The sequence below is a fragment of the Mandrillus leucophaeus genome, unplaced genomic scaffold, assembly GCF_000951045.1.
Source record: "Mandrillus leucophaeus isolate KB7577 unplaced genomic scaffold, Mleu.le_1.0 Scaffold568, whole genome shotgun sequence".
NCBI lineage: Eukaryota > Metazoa > Chordata > Mammalia > Primates > Cercopithecidae > Mandrillus > Mandrillus leucophaeus.
In genome coordinates, this window is record NW_012106119.1 from 731,313 (window position 1) to 749,754 (window position 18,442).

An 18,442-nucleotide genomic window follows, 5' to 3' on the forward strand; every position below is an offset into this window, starting at 1 on the left:
AAAAAAAAAAAGTATGATAGGAAAAACTGACATTTTTTCTTCCACATTCACATACCACTCAACACAGCCCTTCTGACACCAGATGTGTGCTGGTCTTTTCCCAAACACCAAGCAGTTTTCCAGGGCACACCAATTGTGTGTTCTATAATTTAATTCAGTTCTGGCACTATCTACCTAGAGATAGCATCAGTCCTCACAGATGGTGGGGTCTGTGCCACAAGATGGCCCCCACTTCAGATGCCAATCTCAAATTTCAGGTTGTGACCTGTACGTCTGATCAACCGGCTTAGGGGTTCCTACAAGCCACGCCTTGCATTCCATTAATTTGATACGCTGGCTTAACAAACTTGGGGAAACACTTACTTAACTTTTGCCAGTTTATTATGTTAATGAAGCATATAATATAGCATACAGGCCAGGTGTGGTGGCTCATGCCTGTAATCCCAGCACTCTGGAAGGCTAAGGTAAGTGGATCACTTCAGACCAGGAGTTCGAGACCAGCCTGGCCAGCATGATGAAACTTCCATCTCTACTAAAAAAACACAAAAAGTAGTTGGGCATGGTGGCTCACCCCTATAGTCCCAGCTACTCAGGAGCTGTCTCTTATACACATCTAGATGTGTATAAGAGACAGCATATGAACAGCCAGATGAAAGTACAGAGGGTAAGAACGGGAGGGGTCTGAGCACAGAAGCTTCCTTCCCCTAGACTTGGGGTGTGCCGCCCTCCCACTACACAGATATATTTACCAGTTCAGAAGCTCTTTGAACTCCATAGTTCAGGGATTTTCATGGAGCCTTGGTCATGTAGGCACGATTAATTATGAGCTCTATTCCCAGCCCCCTCTCTTCTCTCAGGAGAACGGGGAGTGGGGCTGAAAATTCTAAGCTTCTAGTCATTACTTGGTCTTTCCGGGGACTGGCACCTCTTCTAGAGCTTATCGGGAGTCATCTCATTAGAACAAAATATACTCCTGTCATCCAGAAATCCCAAGCTGTTCAAAAGCTCTGTGTCAGATGCTCTTATCACTCAAGAGATTCTCAGGGCTTTAGGAACTCTGGGCCACGAACCAGGGGCAGAGACCAAATATATATTATTCTTATTCTTTCACAGAGATGATATCTCATTGTGATTTTGATTTGTATTTCCCTCATGATTACATTTTCACACACTTGGACAATTATATGTCTTCTTTTGACAAATGTCTATTCAGGTCCTTTGTCCATTTTTAATTGGGTTATTTATGTGAGAATAAATATGATTTAAAAGCTGTTTGTGGACCAGGCACGGTGGCTCACGCCTGTAATCTCAGCACTTTGGGAGGCTGAGGTGGGCAGATCACTTGAGGTCAGGAGTTCGAGACCAGCCTGGCCAATGTGGTGAAACATCGTCTCTACTAAACATATAAAAATTAGCTGGGCATGGTGGCGCGTACCTGTAATCCCAGCTACTCGAGAGGCTGAGGCAGAATTGCTTGAACCCAGGAGGCGGAGATTGCAGTAAGCCGAGATCACGCCATTATACTCCAGCCTGGGCGACAAGAGTGAAACTCCATCTCAAAACAATTTTAAAAAGCTGTTGGACCCCCAGAAACACTGTAAGTCTTGAGAGAGATGTAACTGTGTTCTGAGTCACATATGGTTGCAACATCTGCTTCTCAAGTTATAGACTAACCCACTTCCTTATTTTTCTTGTACTGTATAGTAACTAGAGAAAATTAAATGACGTCAAAGACAAAAACCTCTTGCCTTGTTAATTAATGACCCTTATTATAGATTAACTTCTCCTTTATTGTCTTGCTTTGCTTAGATCAGATGACAGAAAACATATGACTATTACACCCTCTGCAAAAGATGCTATATGTACCCTTCCCAAAAAGAAACACTGCCTATAATCAATCAAATTGTTGTAACTATGCACCAACCTTGTATGAAAAATGTTGTAATTATGCATAAACTCCTGTGTCTCTACCTGTATAAATGATACTTTAACTTCCCTAGTTCGGAACACTGACTCCATTTCCTTGGAGCTGGTGTTCTTAATGGACTATCTTCAAACTTTGTCCTTGAATAAACTTTATTTAAATTAGATTCTGACCCTTTTGATTATTTTAGGTTGACATTTTTGTTTTGGTACTAAGTTGTATGAATTCCTTATATATTTTGGATATTAAATCCCTGTTCACCTTTTTTTTTTTCCTTTTTGAAACAGTGTCTCGCTCTGTCACCCAGGCTGGAGTCCCGTGATGCAATCACAGCTCACTGCAGCCTTGACCTCCCAGGCTCAAGCAATCCTCCTGCCTCAGCCTCCTGAGTAGCTGGGACTACAGACACAAGCCACCATGCCCAGATGATTTTTATACTTTTTTTTGTAGAGATAGAGGCCTCTCTTTGTTGCCCAGACTGGCCTTAAACTCCTTGGCTCAAGTGATCCTCCTGCCTCAGCTTCCCAAAGTGCTGGAATTATATGCATTAGCCACTGCACCTGGCCAGACATTAACCCTTTCATCAAATATATGATTAGCAACCATTTTCTTCTAACCTATAGGTTGGCTTTTCATTTTGATGACTGTTTTCTTTGCTGTGCAGAAGCTTTTCAGTTTGATTTAGTCCTGCTTTTTATTTTTGCTTTTGTTGCCTGTTCTTTCGGTGTCATAGCCAAAAACATCATTGCCAAGGCCAATGTCAAGAAGCTGCCCATTCCCACCCCCATTTTCTTCCAGTAGTTTTTTGGTTTCAGGCCTTATTTAAGTCCTTAATTCATTTTAGTTGATTTTGGTGTATGGTGTAAGATAAGGGATCAATTTCATTCTTTTGCATGTGAATATCAGTTTTCTAACACAATTTATTGAAGAGACTATCCTTTCCCCACTGTGTATTCTTGGTGCCCCTGTTGAAAATTAGTTGACCTGCTGGGTGTGGTGACTTATGCCTGTATTTCCAACACTTTGGGAGGCCAAGGTGGGTGGATCACTTGAGGTCAGGAGTTCAAGAGCAGCTTGGCCAACATGGTGAAACCCCATCTGTACTAAAAGCACAAAAATTAATCAGGCATGGTGGCTCACACCTGTAATCCCAGCTACTTGTGAGGCTGAGGCAGGAGAATCACTTGAACCTGGGAGGTGTGGGTTACAGTGAGCTGAGATCATGCCACTGAACTCCAGGACAGGCAACAGAGACTCTGTCTCAAACACGCACACACGCACACACACATGCACACACACAAAGAAAATTAGTTGACTTTGTATGCTGGAGTTTATTAGGGATCTTTCTATTCTCTTACATTAGTCTACGTGTCTGTTTGTATGCCAGTACCATACAGTTTGACTACCATAGTTTTGTGATATAATTTGAAATCAGAAAGTATGCTGCCTGTAACTTTGTTCTTCTTTCTCAAGATTGATTTGTGTATTCAGGGTCTTTTGTTCCATACAAATTTTAGAATTGTTTATTTCTTTGAAAAATGGAATTTTGATAGGAATTGTGTTTAATCATTTAATCTCTATGTCCCTTTATTTAGTATAAACTTTTTTTTTTTGAAGGAGTGGAGTGCAGGCTGGAGTGCAGTGGCATGATCATGGCTCTCTACAGCCTTGATATCCTGGGCTCAGGTGATCCTCCCACCTGAGCCTCCTGAGTAGCTGGGACTACAAGTATGTGCCACCATGCCTAGCTAATTTTTGTATTTTTTGTAGAGATGGGGTTTTGCCATGCTGCTCAGGCTGGTCTCGAACTCCTGGGTTCATGTGATCCGTCTGCCTTGGCCTCCCAAAGTGTTGGAATTATAGGTGTGAGCCACTGTGCCAGGCCCGTATAGATATTTTAACAATATTAACTCTTCTAATCCATGAACACAGGATATCTTTCCACTTATTTGTCATTGTCTTCAATTTCTTTCATCAATGTTTTATAAGTTTCAGTGTATATATCTGTCACCTCCTTGGTTAAGTTTATTCCTAACTATTGTATTATTTTTGATGCTGTCATAAATGAAATTGTTTTCTTGATTTTCTTTTTGGGTAGATCTTTGTTCTCGTAAATAAATGCAACTAATTTTTGTATGTTGGTTTTTTAATCCTGCAACTTTACTGACTTTATTAGTTCTAATCTTTTTTTTGTGTGTGGACTCTTTCGTTTTCTACATACAGAATTACGTCATTTACAAAGAGAAATAATTTTACTTCATCCTCTCAAATTTGGATGCCTCTTATTTTTCTTGTGTGATTGTTCTTGCTAGCACTTCCAGCATTATGTTGAAAAGAAGTGGCAACAGTGGGCATCCTTGCCTTGTCCCAGATCTTAGAGGAAAAGTTTTCAGCTTTTCCATTAATTTTGATGTTAGCTATGTGCTTTTCATAAATGGCGTTATTATGCTGAGGAATTTCCTTCTATACCTATTTTGATGAATTTTTTTCTACCATGAATGAGTGTTGAAGTTTGTCAAATGCTTCTATATCTCTTGACATGATCATGTGGTTTTTAATATGACATGGCACATTGATTGATCTGTATGTGTTAAATCACTCCAAAGGATAAATCCCACTTGGTCATGGTGTAGAATCTTTTTGATGTGTTGTTGAATTTGGTTTGCTACTATTTTATTGAGGATTTTTGTATCTATCACATATTTCTTCCTTCCTTCCTTCCTTCCTTCCTTCCTTCCTTCCTTCCTTCCTTCCTCCCTTCCTCCCTCCCTCCCTCCCTCCCTCCTTCCTTCCTTCTTTCCTTCCTTCCTTCCTTTCTCTTTCTTTCCTTCTTTCCTTCTTTCTTTCTCTCTTTCTGAAACTGAGTCTTGCTCTGTCACCCAGGCTGGAGTGCAGTGGTGCAATCTCAGCTCACTGCAACCTCCGCCTCCTAGGTTCAAGTCATTCTCCTGCCTCAGTCTCCCAAGTAGCTGGGATTACATGTGTCCACCACCACACTTGGTTAATCTTTTTTTTTTTTTTGAGATGGAACCTCAGTCTGTCGCCCAAGCTGGAGTGCAATGGTAGGATCTCAGCTCACTGCAAACTCCGCCTCCTGGGTTCAAGCGATTCTCCTGCCTCAGTCTCCCAAGTAGCTGGGATTACATGTGTCCACCACCACACTTGGTTAATCTTTTTTTTTTTTTTGAGATGGAACCTCAGTCTGTCGCCCAAGCTGGAGTGCAATGGTAGGATCTCAGCTCACTGCAAACTCCGCCTCCTGGGTTCAAGCGATTCTCCTGCCTCAGTCTCCTGAGTAGCTGGGATTACAGGCGCCTGCCACTATGCCGGGTTAATTTTTGTATTTTTAGTAGAGATGGGGTTTCACCATGTTAGTCAGACTGGTCTCCAACTTCTGACCTCAAGTGATCCGCCCACCTCAGCCTCCCAAAGTGCCAGGATTACAGGCACGAGCCACCACGCCCGGCCAATTTTTTTGTATTTTCAGTAGAGATGGGGTTTCACCATGTTGGCCAGCCTGGTATCAAACTCTTGACCTCAGGTGATCTGCCCACCTCGACCTCTCAAAGTGCTGGGATGACAAGGCGTGAGCCACCGCACCCGGCCTTTCACTTATTTCTTAATGGCAGCTCTTTTAAACACACACACACACACACAAACACGCTCACATCCTTACTGAAACTGAAATTATTTTTTTAAAGCCCAGTAGCTTCCCTGACAAGGGCCCTCTTTCTTCCTGCTCAGTCTCTGACTGGGGAATGATCCCATTCTCTATACAAAAAATCATCTAAAAAGTTCAGCCAACAGCTAGAAAGCAGAAAAGCTGGGACTGAGATTTGAATGCGTCAGCCTTATTCCAAAGCCCGTGCAATACTCTCAAGCTGGTAAAATCAACCCTACAGACCTTAATCTATTTGACCATATCAATTTAGAAATCTTCATCAGAGCTACAGAGAAAGATCCCCCCGCCACCTCCACATAACTGTATCATTTAGAATTGGTATATGTCAGGCAAACTCAATAAATGGCTTATGCAAGAAAGACTTTGTCTTCCACCCAAAAATGTAGACAGTTGACCTAGCAAGTATCAAATCTAAATCTAGTTGAAACATGGACCTGTACTTCTTTGGAGCTCCCTGTTTTATCAAAAGAGGCTCTGTTGGCAGAATTATCTGTAGATATTTGTTTACTCTATTTTATAAAGTGTATTTGCTATGGTGCTGGCAAAACCTAATAAACACAACACAAAATACAGTCTACATTCCTGTATAATGTCTCTTTCTGTTTTGAAAATCTTGTCAGTATATAGACTGTAAAAAAAGATTCTCTTTAACATATATCAATCCGTTTTAGATATTCAGCATTTGAAAATGAAGTTCCTGAAGAGAAACAAATATTCTGTTTGTTTTGATGTTCTACCCCTTTGGGGTCAAGTTAAAAAAGTGATTTTATGAGAAATTTATAAAGATTACCTTTGAAAGCTGAAATTCATTCATCTGATTAATATTTATTAAAGGCCTATTATGAGAGAGCATAAGGGAAACATCAAAGGTGAATACTGGTGTGCATTATAGGTCTTCAAGCAGTTTATAATGTTGTTAAAAGCTTTAAAAGTAGACATGATACTTAAAGGCAGTCGCAGTGGCTCACGCCTATAATTCCAGCACTTTGGGAGACTGAGGCAGGCAGATTACCTGAGGTCAGGAGTTTGAGACCAGCCTGACCAACATGGTGAAACCTTGTCTCTACCGAAAACACAAAAATTAGCCGGGCGCAGTGGTGCATGCCTGTAGTCACAACTACTCGGGAGGATGAGGCAGCAGAATTCTTTGAACCCGGGAGGCAGAGGTTGCAGAAAGCCGAGATTGTGCCACAGCACTCCACCCTGGGTGACAGAGTGAGATTCCGCCTCAAAAAAAAAAAAGAAAAGAAAAGACAAAATACTTAAATGACTGACGATATTAAAATAAATAGCTATAAAAGACAAATCTAAAAATTACTGAATCATGGCATCTCAAAGTTGAAGGAACTTTAGTGTTTCTTTAGCCATACGCTTTTCAAAATGGCACATGCACATCCGGAGATATGCTTATTTTTTGAGGGTGCAGCAATTGATCAAGGATAAGTTGAAGCCACAGGATGGACATGCCATGCTTTCCTGGCACATAAAGGTTTCCCAAAAATTAGAGGAAAACATTATTTTTATTTAAAAAATTATTTAGGCCGGGCGCGGTGGCTCAAGCCTGTAATCCCAGCACTTTGGGAGGCCGAGACGGGCGGATCACGAGGTCAGGAGATTGAGACCATCCTGGCGAACACAGTGAAACCCCGTCTCTACTAAAAAATACAAAAAAATAATAATAATAAAAAATAAAAAATTATTTAGAGACTAATGTAATATGCACATTAATTTCCTTATACTTATGTATTTTCCCCCACTTTTTTTTTTAATTTTTATTTTTTGAGACAGAATCTCACTCTGCCACCCTGGCTGGAGTGCAGTGGTACAATCTTGGCTTACTGCAACCTCCATCTCCCAGGCTCTCCCACCTCAGCCTTTCCAGTAGCTGGGACCACAGGCACCCACCACCACACCTGGCTAATTTTTGTATTTTTTATAGAGATGGGGTTACACCACGTTGTCCAGGCTGGTCTCGAACTCCTGGACTCAAGACATCCACCTGACTGGGCCTCTCAAAGTGCTTGGATTACAAATGTGAGCTACCACACCAGGCCTTTCTTTTCCCCATTATTATCTTCTACTCTCATGAGCAAAGGAAAAGGCCTCAAGACATGGAAGACTTCAACAATTTTTATTTTCCCCTGTCTGCATAGTAAACCCACATGTAGCAGGCCTACCAGTGTGATTGCTAATATAGCATCATGAAACTTTTAAAGATCAAACATAGATTCCAAGTAAGTTGATTGATTTGCAATTATACCCTCAGATGCTCAGCATTTCTTAGTTTGCTCTTCTTTATATAGACAGTTTGATGGGGGAAAAACTGAGAAAAAATGATTCTCTAATTCTCTGTAAAAAGCATGAATTCTTGCTAAAATTTTCCAAATGTGGTCTCCTACTTTTTTTTTTTTTTTTGAGACAAGTTCTTGCTTTGTTGCTTTGTTGCCCAGGCTGGAGCGCAGTGGCGCAATCTCAGCTCACTGCAGCTTCAACTTCCTGGGCTCAAATGATCCTCTCACCTCAGCCTCCTGAGTAGCTAGGACTACAAGCATGTGCCACCACTCTCGGCTAATATTTTAATTTTTTATAGTGACAGGATTTCACTATGTTGCCCAGGCTAGTCCTGCACTGCTGGGCTCAGGCGATCCTCTCGCCTCAGCCACCCAGAGTGCTGGGATTACAGGCATGAGCCACTGTACCTGGCCTCTCTTACTCTCTTGTACAAACCCAGTATGGATGGCCCTCTATATGCATGAGTTCCACAGCCTTGGATTGAAAATAATTGAAAAACAAACAAAATAACAATTAAAAATAATACAAATTTTAAAAACAATATGGTATAGCAACTATTTACATAGCATTTACATTGTATTAGGTATTATAAGTAGTCTAGAGATGACTGAAAGTATACAGGAGTATGTGTATAGGTTATATGTAAATACTATGCCATTTTATATAAAGGACTTGAGCATCCTCGGATTTTGGTATCTGAGGAGGGTCCTGGAACCAATCAATCCCTCGTGGTTCCCAAGGGACAGCTGTACCAGGATATGCATCATCCACTTTGTGGCATGAGTTCAGAGGAAGAAGAAAACCATGGTAGATAAAAGCTACAATAATAAAAATAATTGAAATAATCACAAGTTTAATGATATACAGGCAGTGCTTGATTGAGACTTTGATGAATAGATAGGATTTGAACGTTTATCATTTGAATAATAAAATGAATAGAAAATATTTGACTATTCATTTATCTTCATTGAGGATGGGGCAGAGAATTCTGGGAAGAGAGTATAGTGTAATGAAACCAGCATGGTCTTCGAAGACAGAGAAACTTGGGCCCAAGATCTGTCCCCTTTTATTTTTTCTTTGAGACAGGGTCTCACCCTGTCACCTAGGCTGGAGTGCACTGGTGCAATCATAGGTCACTGCAGCCTCCAACTGCTCAGCTCAAGCGATCCTCCTACCTCAACCTCCTGAGTAGCTGCGACTACCGACGTGTGCCACCACACCCAGCTAATTTTTGTATTTTTTGGAGACACAAGGTTTCCCCATGTTTGCCCAAGCTAGTCTCAAACTCCTGGGCTTAATCGATCTGCCTGCCTTGGCCTCCCAAAGTGCTGGGATTACAGGAGTGAGCCATCGTGTCCAGCAGATCTGGCGCTTTCCCTTAGGAAATGTATGACATTGGGAAAGAAGTCCTTCCTCACAAAGTCATCCTGATGGTTTTCTTAGCTACTGTGTGTGAATCTGAAAGCATGGCACCTGGGATATGTAAAATATGCTTGATAAAATTTCTCATCTGTCCAGGTGACAGGAACAGCATGAGCTTGTTGTCCTCCCAACCTTGCTGTTCCTGTCATCTTCTCTCCAGGTGACAGGAACAGCAGGGTTGTGAGGACTTGCTTCTGATATTTTAGCAACAGTTTGAGCTCAGTCTGGTTTGAGTGAAGGCTCACAGTAAAGCTATGATGACATAAAATTAAGATGCTATTCATATTTTATATAATCTTCTTAAGGAAAACTCTAATAAAATCCAGAGTTAACTAACTTACATGTAGCTATAAAATTCTTTATGTTAAGGAAACCTGATTTGTTCAGCATAAGAAAATACTTTATTTTCTTAGAAAGCAATATTCCCTGTTCACCTTGCTTCTTCTAAAGGAATAAAAATTATATCTCTTATAATTACAGAAGCATTTTCTCTTTTGGGGGATTTGGAGTTAGTGAGACTGAAAAACAATTTTGTGGGGTTTCATTCAGCTATTAGTTATTTTCCTTACTAACTACTCTCTCCCCTCACCAACTTCTATTGAAAAACCACAGCACAACCTGGCTAGTTCATTTTTAACAAAAATAACATGACTTGGAAATTGTGCTGCTGGTGCACATCTGGACTTCACCACTTAATCCTCACCATGAGAAGCACAAGGTGAGGTTTCATTATGGCCACTATGTGAAGCCAAATTGGGGACTTCCCCTGGGAGTCTCCAGGGTGTACATTCCTGTGTCTGAGGCCAGCATGCTCCGGCAGTGACTCCCCAGGCCACTATTTTTGGACACCAGCTAGATTGTTCAATATGATACTTTGTTGTTTTTTAAAAGAGCTCAAAAAGGAGTCTGTGTGGGTGAAAGTGTGATTTTTGGAGTGCTTCTACTTCTGCATTCCCCGATTTTTGTTTTTCTCAGTTTACTGCCAGCCATATTACAGAACTTCTCTGGGGTATGAAGAAGTTGAGTGACAGGCCTTTATGCATATACAGGAATTACTCATTCAACTTCTGCTGTGCAGCTGCCCAGGACTCTTCAAGGATGAGAGAACAGTAAACAAGAATGTATCAAAAATCTAGGACTGGGCAAAGGGCTAAAGCAAAAGAATTATTTTTAATGGGAAAATGAACTAAGGAACCTTCTCTGATCATGCACATATAAGATGTAGAGTAGCAGGAAAAGTTAGGTTTTGTAATCTAGCACGTAGAGATTTGAATTCTGTCTCCACCATTTCCTAACCATCCTCCTCCTCCACATTTCTTTGAATGTGTTACCTAATGTCACATGTTTCAGTTCCTCCATGTATAAAATGTGATCAAATAATAGTGATAATAGCTAATGTTTATTGTGTACTTACTTTATGGAAGCACATTGCATATAGTATCTCATTTAAATCCAAGAGGTAGGAAATATTATTATTCCTATGTTCAGGCATAAATATCTGAGGTGGCTCAGAGGTGAAACAGCTATTTTGCAGGATAGCCAAAGATAACATGGGCCAGGCATGGAGGCTCATGACTGTAATCCCAACACTTTAGGAGGCTGAGGCTCGTGGACCACTTGAGGTCAGGAGTTTGAGATCAGCCTGGGCTACATAGTGAGACCCTGTCTTGAAAATGATAATAACATAAACAAGTGTCTCACAGAAGTTACTCTATAAATAACAACTATTTTTATAAAATATTATCTTACAATAACTGGTATATTTAATAACTGGTATATTAGAAGATGAGATATTTCAATGCCACACCTCTACAACCATTTGATCTTTGACAAACCTGACAAAAACAAGCAATGGGGAAAGGATTCCCTATTTAATAAATGGTGCTGGGAAAACTGGCTAGTCATATGCAGAAAACAGAAAACTGGACCCCTTCCTTACATCTTATACAAAAATTAACTCAAGATGGATTAAAGACTTAAATGTAAAACCCAAAACCATAAAAACCCTAGAAGAAAACCTAGGCAATACCATTCAGGACATAGGCATGGGCAAAGACTTCATGACTAAAACACCAAAAGCAATCGCAACAAAAGCCAAAATTGACAGATGGGATCCAGTTAAACTAAAGAGCTTCTGCACAGCAAAAGAAGCTGTCATCAGAGTGAACAGGTAACCTAAAGAATGGGAGAAAAAAATTGCAGTCTACCCATCTGACAAAGATCTAATATCTCAGCATCTACAAGGAACTTAAGCAAATTTACAAAAAAAAAATAACCTCATCAAAAAGTGGGCAAAGGATATGAACAGACACTTCCCAAAAGAAGACATTCATGTGGCCAACAAACACATGAAAAAAGGCTCATCATTACTGGTCATTAGAGAAATGCAAATTAAAATCACAATGAGATACCATCTCACGCCAGTTACAATGGTGATTATTAAGTCAGGAAACAACAGATACTGGTGAAGCTGTGGAGAAATAGGAATGCTTTTACACTGTTGGTGGGAGTATAAATTAGTTCAACCATTGTGGAAGACGGTGTGGCGATTCCTCAAAGATCTAAAACCAGAAATACCATTTGACCTAGCAATCTCATTACTGGGTATATACCCAAAGGATTATAAATCATTCTACTATAAAGACACATGCACATGTATGTTTATTGCAGCACTATTGACAATAGCAAAGACTTGGAACCAACCCAAATGCCCATCAATGATAGACTGGATAAAGAAAATATGGCACATATACACCAGGGAATACTATGCAGCCATAAAAAAAATAATGAGTTATTGTCCTTTGCAGGAACGTGGATGAAGCTGGAAGCCATCATTCTCACCAAACTAACACAAGAACAGAAAACCAGACACTGCATGTTCTCACTCATAAGTGGGAGTTGCACAATGAGAACACATGGACACAGGGAGGGAAACATCAAACACCGGGGCCATGTTGGGGGGTGGGGGGCAAGGGGATAGAGAGCATTAGGACAAATACCTAATGCATGCAGGGCTTAAAACCTAGATGATGGGTTTTAAGGTGCAGCAAACCACCATGGCACATGTATACGTATGCAACAAACCTGCAAGTTCTGCACATGTATCCCAGAACTTAAAGTAAAATTTAAAAAAAAAAAAAAGAATAACAAAAATTTCATCCTTCTACTTCAAAGCTTCTCTTAAAAAAAAAAAATAGAAGATGAGATATTTCAAAAATATAAGTTGTGACCATCCACAAGTTATCTGCACACATGGTTCAAAGTTTTCTGATTAGTTATGAAATATGAGTAGATTTATGGTTCTCACATTTTGGTGTGAGTGAGTGAGTGCATAAAATTGCAGATTCCACAAATTTTGACTTTGTGCATCCCAGGGCTCTGCGTTTTTGAAAAACATGCCAATAATTCATTCCAAAGCTGGTGGTCAGTTTGGAGGCGAACTTTGATAAATATTGGCCTAGAAGATCTCCAAAGTCTCATCCAGCTCTAAAATGACAAAATAAATTTTTTTAAGCTGTCATGGGGTTACGGGGGAAGGAGGGCAGTTTTCAACAAATTGAAATGCCAGGGAAAATTAGAGGTGTTCCAAATTACATGGAACTCTTCATAGGGTTTTTTTCTCTTTGTGGGTAGATACATTCCAAAGACCAAATTCCATATTGGTTGTTTGCTCAGAGATGCAATGTAAGGTCTGATATGATTCCAAAGATTAGTAGAGTAAATATTGACCCAGTTAGCTCTAAAATGGATGAGGGACAGTTCCTAAGGAAATTATAGCATATTAGAAACACCATGCCATCTGTAGAATTGCCATTCTCATCTCTAAAGATACTTCTTTCCAGAGATTCTTGAAGTCCTGGAACCATGTTGGCAAATTCTTCCTCCTCGGCTCTTTTCTTCTTTTCTTTTCTTTTTTTTTTTTTTTTTGAGACGGCGTCTCGCTCTGTCGCCCAGGCTGGAGTGCAGTGGTGCAATCTCAGCTTACTGCAAACTCGGCCTCCCGGGTTTACGCCATTCTCCTGCCTCAGCCTCCTGAGTAGCTGGGACTACAGGTGCCTGCCACCGCACCCGGCTAATTTTTTGTATTTTTAGTAGAGACGGGGTTTCACCATGGTAGCCAGGATGGTCTCCATCTCCCGACCTCATGATCCACCTGCCTCGGCCTCCCAAAGTGCTAGGATAGGAGTGAGCCACTGCACCGGGCTGCGTTTTTTCTTTTCGGGTCTGCACTGGTGATTGCCTTTCTTTTATGATAATCTATTCAGTCACTACTAATCAAATCACAACCCCTCTTCTTTTCATTAAAATCAGTGTCCTTAATGAGATTTGAGAAGCAAACGACATCAACAGCTCCAAATTCTTTAGTTCACACTGCAGCCAGTTTCCCCCTCCCCACAACCCCTCACCCCTTTTACCCACCGATCCACACACTCCCCACCCGCATCCACACATTGGCTAAAAGTAGCAACCAATGAGGGCCTTTTCACTTTGTTACCAGAGGAGGAAAGGAAGAGTCAACCATCTCAGCACAGTTAGAAAACAACACTAGTAACTCACTCAGTACATGCCAGAACTGTGGGTAATTTATTCAGCCTGCCCCTACCTCCATGCATTCAGGTTACTTTAGACCTCCATCCACAGGTTCCCTAAAGGAGGCATGGCTACAGCAAAAATTAAATAAAATCAAAATTCTCCATTGAGACAATTTTCCTGGATGTGCTCTGTAATTAGTTATTTATGCTCCATGCAACTAATCCTAAAATCTTAAGACAGACTAGAAAGGTCACATTGTGCATGATTTCATTTATATGGAAGTATTCAATTTCTATGAAAATATAGCCAGGATAGGTAAATCCCTAGAGGCAGAAAGCAGACTGGTAGTTGCCCAGGAGCTAGAGAGGAGACTAGGGACTGGCTGCTTAAGGAATATGGGGTTTTCTTTTGGGGATAGGAAAAAGTTTTGAAAATAGAGGTGGTAGTTACACAAGTCTATATATGCTGAACGCCACTGAATTGTATACTTTAAAATGCTTAATACTACGTTATGTCAATTTCACCTCAATTTTTAAAAATCTTGATTAAGAGGAAAACTCCTCCGCTCGGCCGGCCCCGCTAAAAGCGCTCTCCACTGCTGTCCTCTTCAACTCAACATGGTGGCCCACTGGGCAATTGGCATCCTCAGCCACTTCTCTGCCTTCAGGATCCTCTGCTCCCGAAGTCATATATGCTGCAGTTTTACAGTCTTCTGCTTTGCTGACCAGAACCCATATGAACCACGGAGTCAAAGGGGATGTGGCAATTATTCGAATTAACTCTCCCAATTCAAAGGTAAATACACTGAATGAAGAGCTGCATTCAGAGTTCACAGAAGTTATGAATGAAATCTGGGTTACTAATCACATCAGAAGTGCCGCCCTTATCTCATCAAAGCCAGGCTGCTTTATTGCAGGTGCTGATATCAACATGTTAGCCACTTGCAAGACCCCTCAAGAAGTAACACAGATGTCACAAGAAGCGTAGAGAACATTTGAGAAACTTGAGAAGGTCACAAAGCCTGTTTGATCCATCAATGGATGCTGCCTGGGAGGAGGACTTGAGCTTGTCATTTCATGCCAATACAGAATAGCAACAAAAGACGGAAAAACATATTAGGTGCCCCTGAAGTCTTGCTGGGGATCTTACCAGGAGCAGGAGGCACACAAAGGTTGCCCAAAATGGTGGGTGTGCCTGCTGCTTTTGACATGATGCTGCCTAGTAGAAACATTCATGCAGACAGGGCAAAGAAAATGGGACTGGTTGACCGATTGGTGGAACCCCTGGGAACAGGACTAAAACCTCCAGAGTAACGGGCAATCGAATACCAAGAAGAAGTTGCAATTACTTTCGCCAAAGGTCTAGTTGATAAGATCTCTCCAAAGAGAGACTAGGGATTGGTGGAAAAATTGACAGAGTACGCCATGACCATTCCATTTGTCAGGCAACAGGTTTCCAAAAAAGTAGAAGAAAAAGTGCGAAAGGAGACTAAAGGCCTTTATCCTGCGCCTCTGAAAATAATTGATGTGGTAAAGACTGGAATTGAGCAAGGGAGTGATGCTGGTTATCTCTCTGAATCTCAGAAATTTGGAGAGCTTGCAATGACCAGTGAATCAAAGGCCTTGATGGGATTCTGCCATGGTCAGGTCTTGTGCAAGAAGAATATATTTGGAGCTCCACAGAAGGATGTTAAGCATCTGGTTATTCTTGGTGAAGGGCTGAAGGGAGCAGACATTGCCCAAGTCTCTGTGGATAAGAGGCTAAAGACTATACTTAAAGATGCCACACTCACTAGGCTAGGCCAAGGACAGCAACAAGTGTTCAAAGGATTGAATGATAAAGTGAAAAAGAAAGCTCTAACATCATTTGAAACCTCCAGAGGAGTCATTTGAAAGGGATTCCATCTTCAGCAACTTGACTGGGCAGCTTGATTAGCAATGTTTTAAAGGTCGACATGGTGATTGAAGCTGTGTTTGAAGGCCTTAGTCTTAAGCACAGAGTGCTAAAGGAAGTAGAAGCGGTGGTTCCAGATCACTGTGTCTTTGCCAGTAACACATCCGCTTTCCCAATCAGTGAAATCGCTGCTGTCAGCAAAAGACATGAGAAGGTGATTGGCATGCACTACTTCTCTCCCGTCGACAAGATGCAGCTGCTGGAGATGATCACAACCAAGAAAACTTCCAAAGACACCAGTGCTTCCGCTGTAGCAGTCGGTCTCAAGCAGGCGAAGGTCATCATTGTGGTTAAGGATGGACCTGGCTTCTATACCACCAGATGTCTTTCACCCATGATGTCTGAAGTCATCTGAATCCTCCAGGAAGGAGTTGACCTCAAGAAGCTGGATTCCCTGACCACAAGCTTTGGCTTTCCTGTGGGTGCCGCCACACTGGTGGATGAAGTTGGGGTGGATGTAGCGAAACACGTGGCGGAAGATCTGCGCAAAGCCTTTGGGGAGCGGTGTGGAGGTGGAAACCCAGAACTGCTGACACAGATGGTGTCCAAGGGCTTCCTAGGTTTCAAGTCTGGGAAGGGCGTTTACATCTATCAGGAGAATGTGAAGAGTAAGAATTTGAATTCTGACGTGGATAGTATCTTAGTGAGTCTAAAGATGCCTCCTAAGTCTAAAGTCTCCTCAGGCGAAGACATCCAGTTCCGCCTGGCGACAAGATTTGTGGATGAGGCAGTCATGTGCCTGCGAGAGGAGATCTCGGCCACACCTGCAGAGGGAGACACCACAGCCATCTTTGGGCTCGGCTTCCCGCCTTGTCTTGGAGGGCCTTTCTGCTTTGTGGATCTGCATGGCACCCAGAAGATAGTGGGCCGGCTCAAGAAGTATGAGGCTGCCTGTGGAAAACAGTTCACTCCATGCTAGCTGCTGGCTGACCACACTAACAGCCCTAACGAGAAGTTGTCAGTGAGCAGGTCTCATGCCTCACTCGGTCAGTGCGCTAACCCCAGCTTCAGGCAGTGCTGGTTTTCCAACAGAGTGGCGTCTAGATTTCTCAGAGTAACGAGAAGGAAGACAAACCCTGGCATTGGGTTTGCTCCCTGATTAAAGTGCCTTCAGCCAGAGACCATCTCTCCCTCCTGGTGAAGTCTGACTGTGAATTCGAGTTTGCACTTCCTATCGGAGGGTGGAACCCGCTGTGCTCATTGTGTAAGCCCTGAGGCCTAGAGTGGCAGCCAAGAGCCGTCTGGAGCCATCTCTGCCTGTTCCTCCCAGGAGGCCAGGGTGGCCAGGGGTGGCGAGGGCAATTCTGCACCCAGCCAAACACGTAACAGTAAACTCTGTATCAGCGTCTCTGCCTGGTTTTTCCTCTTTCTTCTGGCTTTGCCCTTCTGGTTGAGATGCCTCCTTCGAAAAGCAAGCTGGAAGAAAGCCCTGTGCTTTGGGAGTAAGAATGCTTGTGCAGAATTCTAGGCAGCACCTTAGGGAGGGACTGTGATGAGAGAAAGTGGGACCTAGTGGGCTTAAAACCACACACACCTGCCTGTGTAGATGTTTTGCCTGGGCTTCTGCTCACCATGGTGTACAAGGATATTAAAGCTCTTTCCCCAGGAAAAAAAAAAAAAAAAAAAAACCTGCTTAAACTCAGAGACTTCTAGGGACTGAATAGCCAGAAAAAAGAAACAAGCAATGACTGGGCTGTTTTCTCTTCAGGTATGTTATTAGTTTGTACAATCAGAGGAGAAAATTCATAAATAAGGGGTGCAAAGATGGCAAGGGCTCTGGGACGGAGAAGCAAGAACAGATATGGGAATGGGAGGAAAGAGCCCAGGATATCAATGGAAAGTTCACTTGGCCAAAACTAGGCAGCAGATGTGAAGAGGGGAACTAAAGGCGGTGAGCAGATGTATGTTTTCCCTGAACAGGAGGACACGTGATACATTTATAGTATAATTTAAAGCATTACTTAATTTTTTATTATCAAAAATGATAAAAACTTGAAAAGAAAACAAGAAAATGAATGTCATTGTAGGAGGCAAAAGGTGTTATTAAAAGCAGAAAGAAACAACTTGAGCTATAAAGAAGTGACTCTAGGCCTGGCCTGGTGGCTCACACCTGTAATCCCAGCACTTTGGGAGGCTGAGGCAGGCGGATCAGGAGGTCAGGATTTAAGACCAGCCTGACCAACGGATGAAAGCCCGTCTCTACTAAAAATACAAAAATTAGCCGGGTGTGGTGGTGCGTGCCTGTACTCCCAGCTACTCAGGAGGCTGAGGCAGGAGAATCGCTTGAACCTGGGAGGCGGAGGTTGCAGTGAGTGTAATTGTGCCATTGTGCTCCAGCCTGGGTGACAGAGCGTCTAAAAAAAAAAAAGAAGAAGAAGTGACTCTAATAAATGCGGAGGCCATGTCTTAGTTAACTCTGCATCCCAGCACTGACCTGGGCACTTGGTGTTCTAAAGTTGTTTGTTGACTGAAGGATAATGACTCACACTTACATAGGGCCTATGTGCCCCGTGCTACTCTAAACCACTTAATTTATTTAATCTTGCAGTAGCCTTAAGGGTTTTGTTTGTTTGTTTGTTTCTTTTTGAGGCAGAGTCTCACTCTGTCGCCCAGGCTGGAGTGCGGTGGCGCGATCT

At 42.1% G+C, this 18,442-nt stretch overlaps 1 pseudogene; it reads left to right on the forward strand.

Annotated features, from left to right (window-relative positions):
• Positions 1-14,604: 14,604 nt before the first annotated feature.
• Positions 14,605-16,905, forward strand: LOC105552627 (annotated as a pseudogene).
• Positions 16,906-18,442: the final 1,537 nt, after the last annotated feature.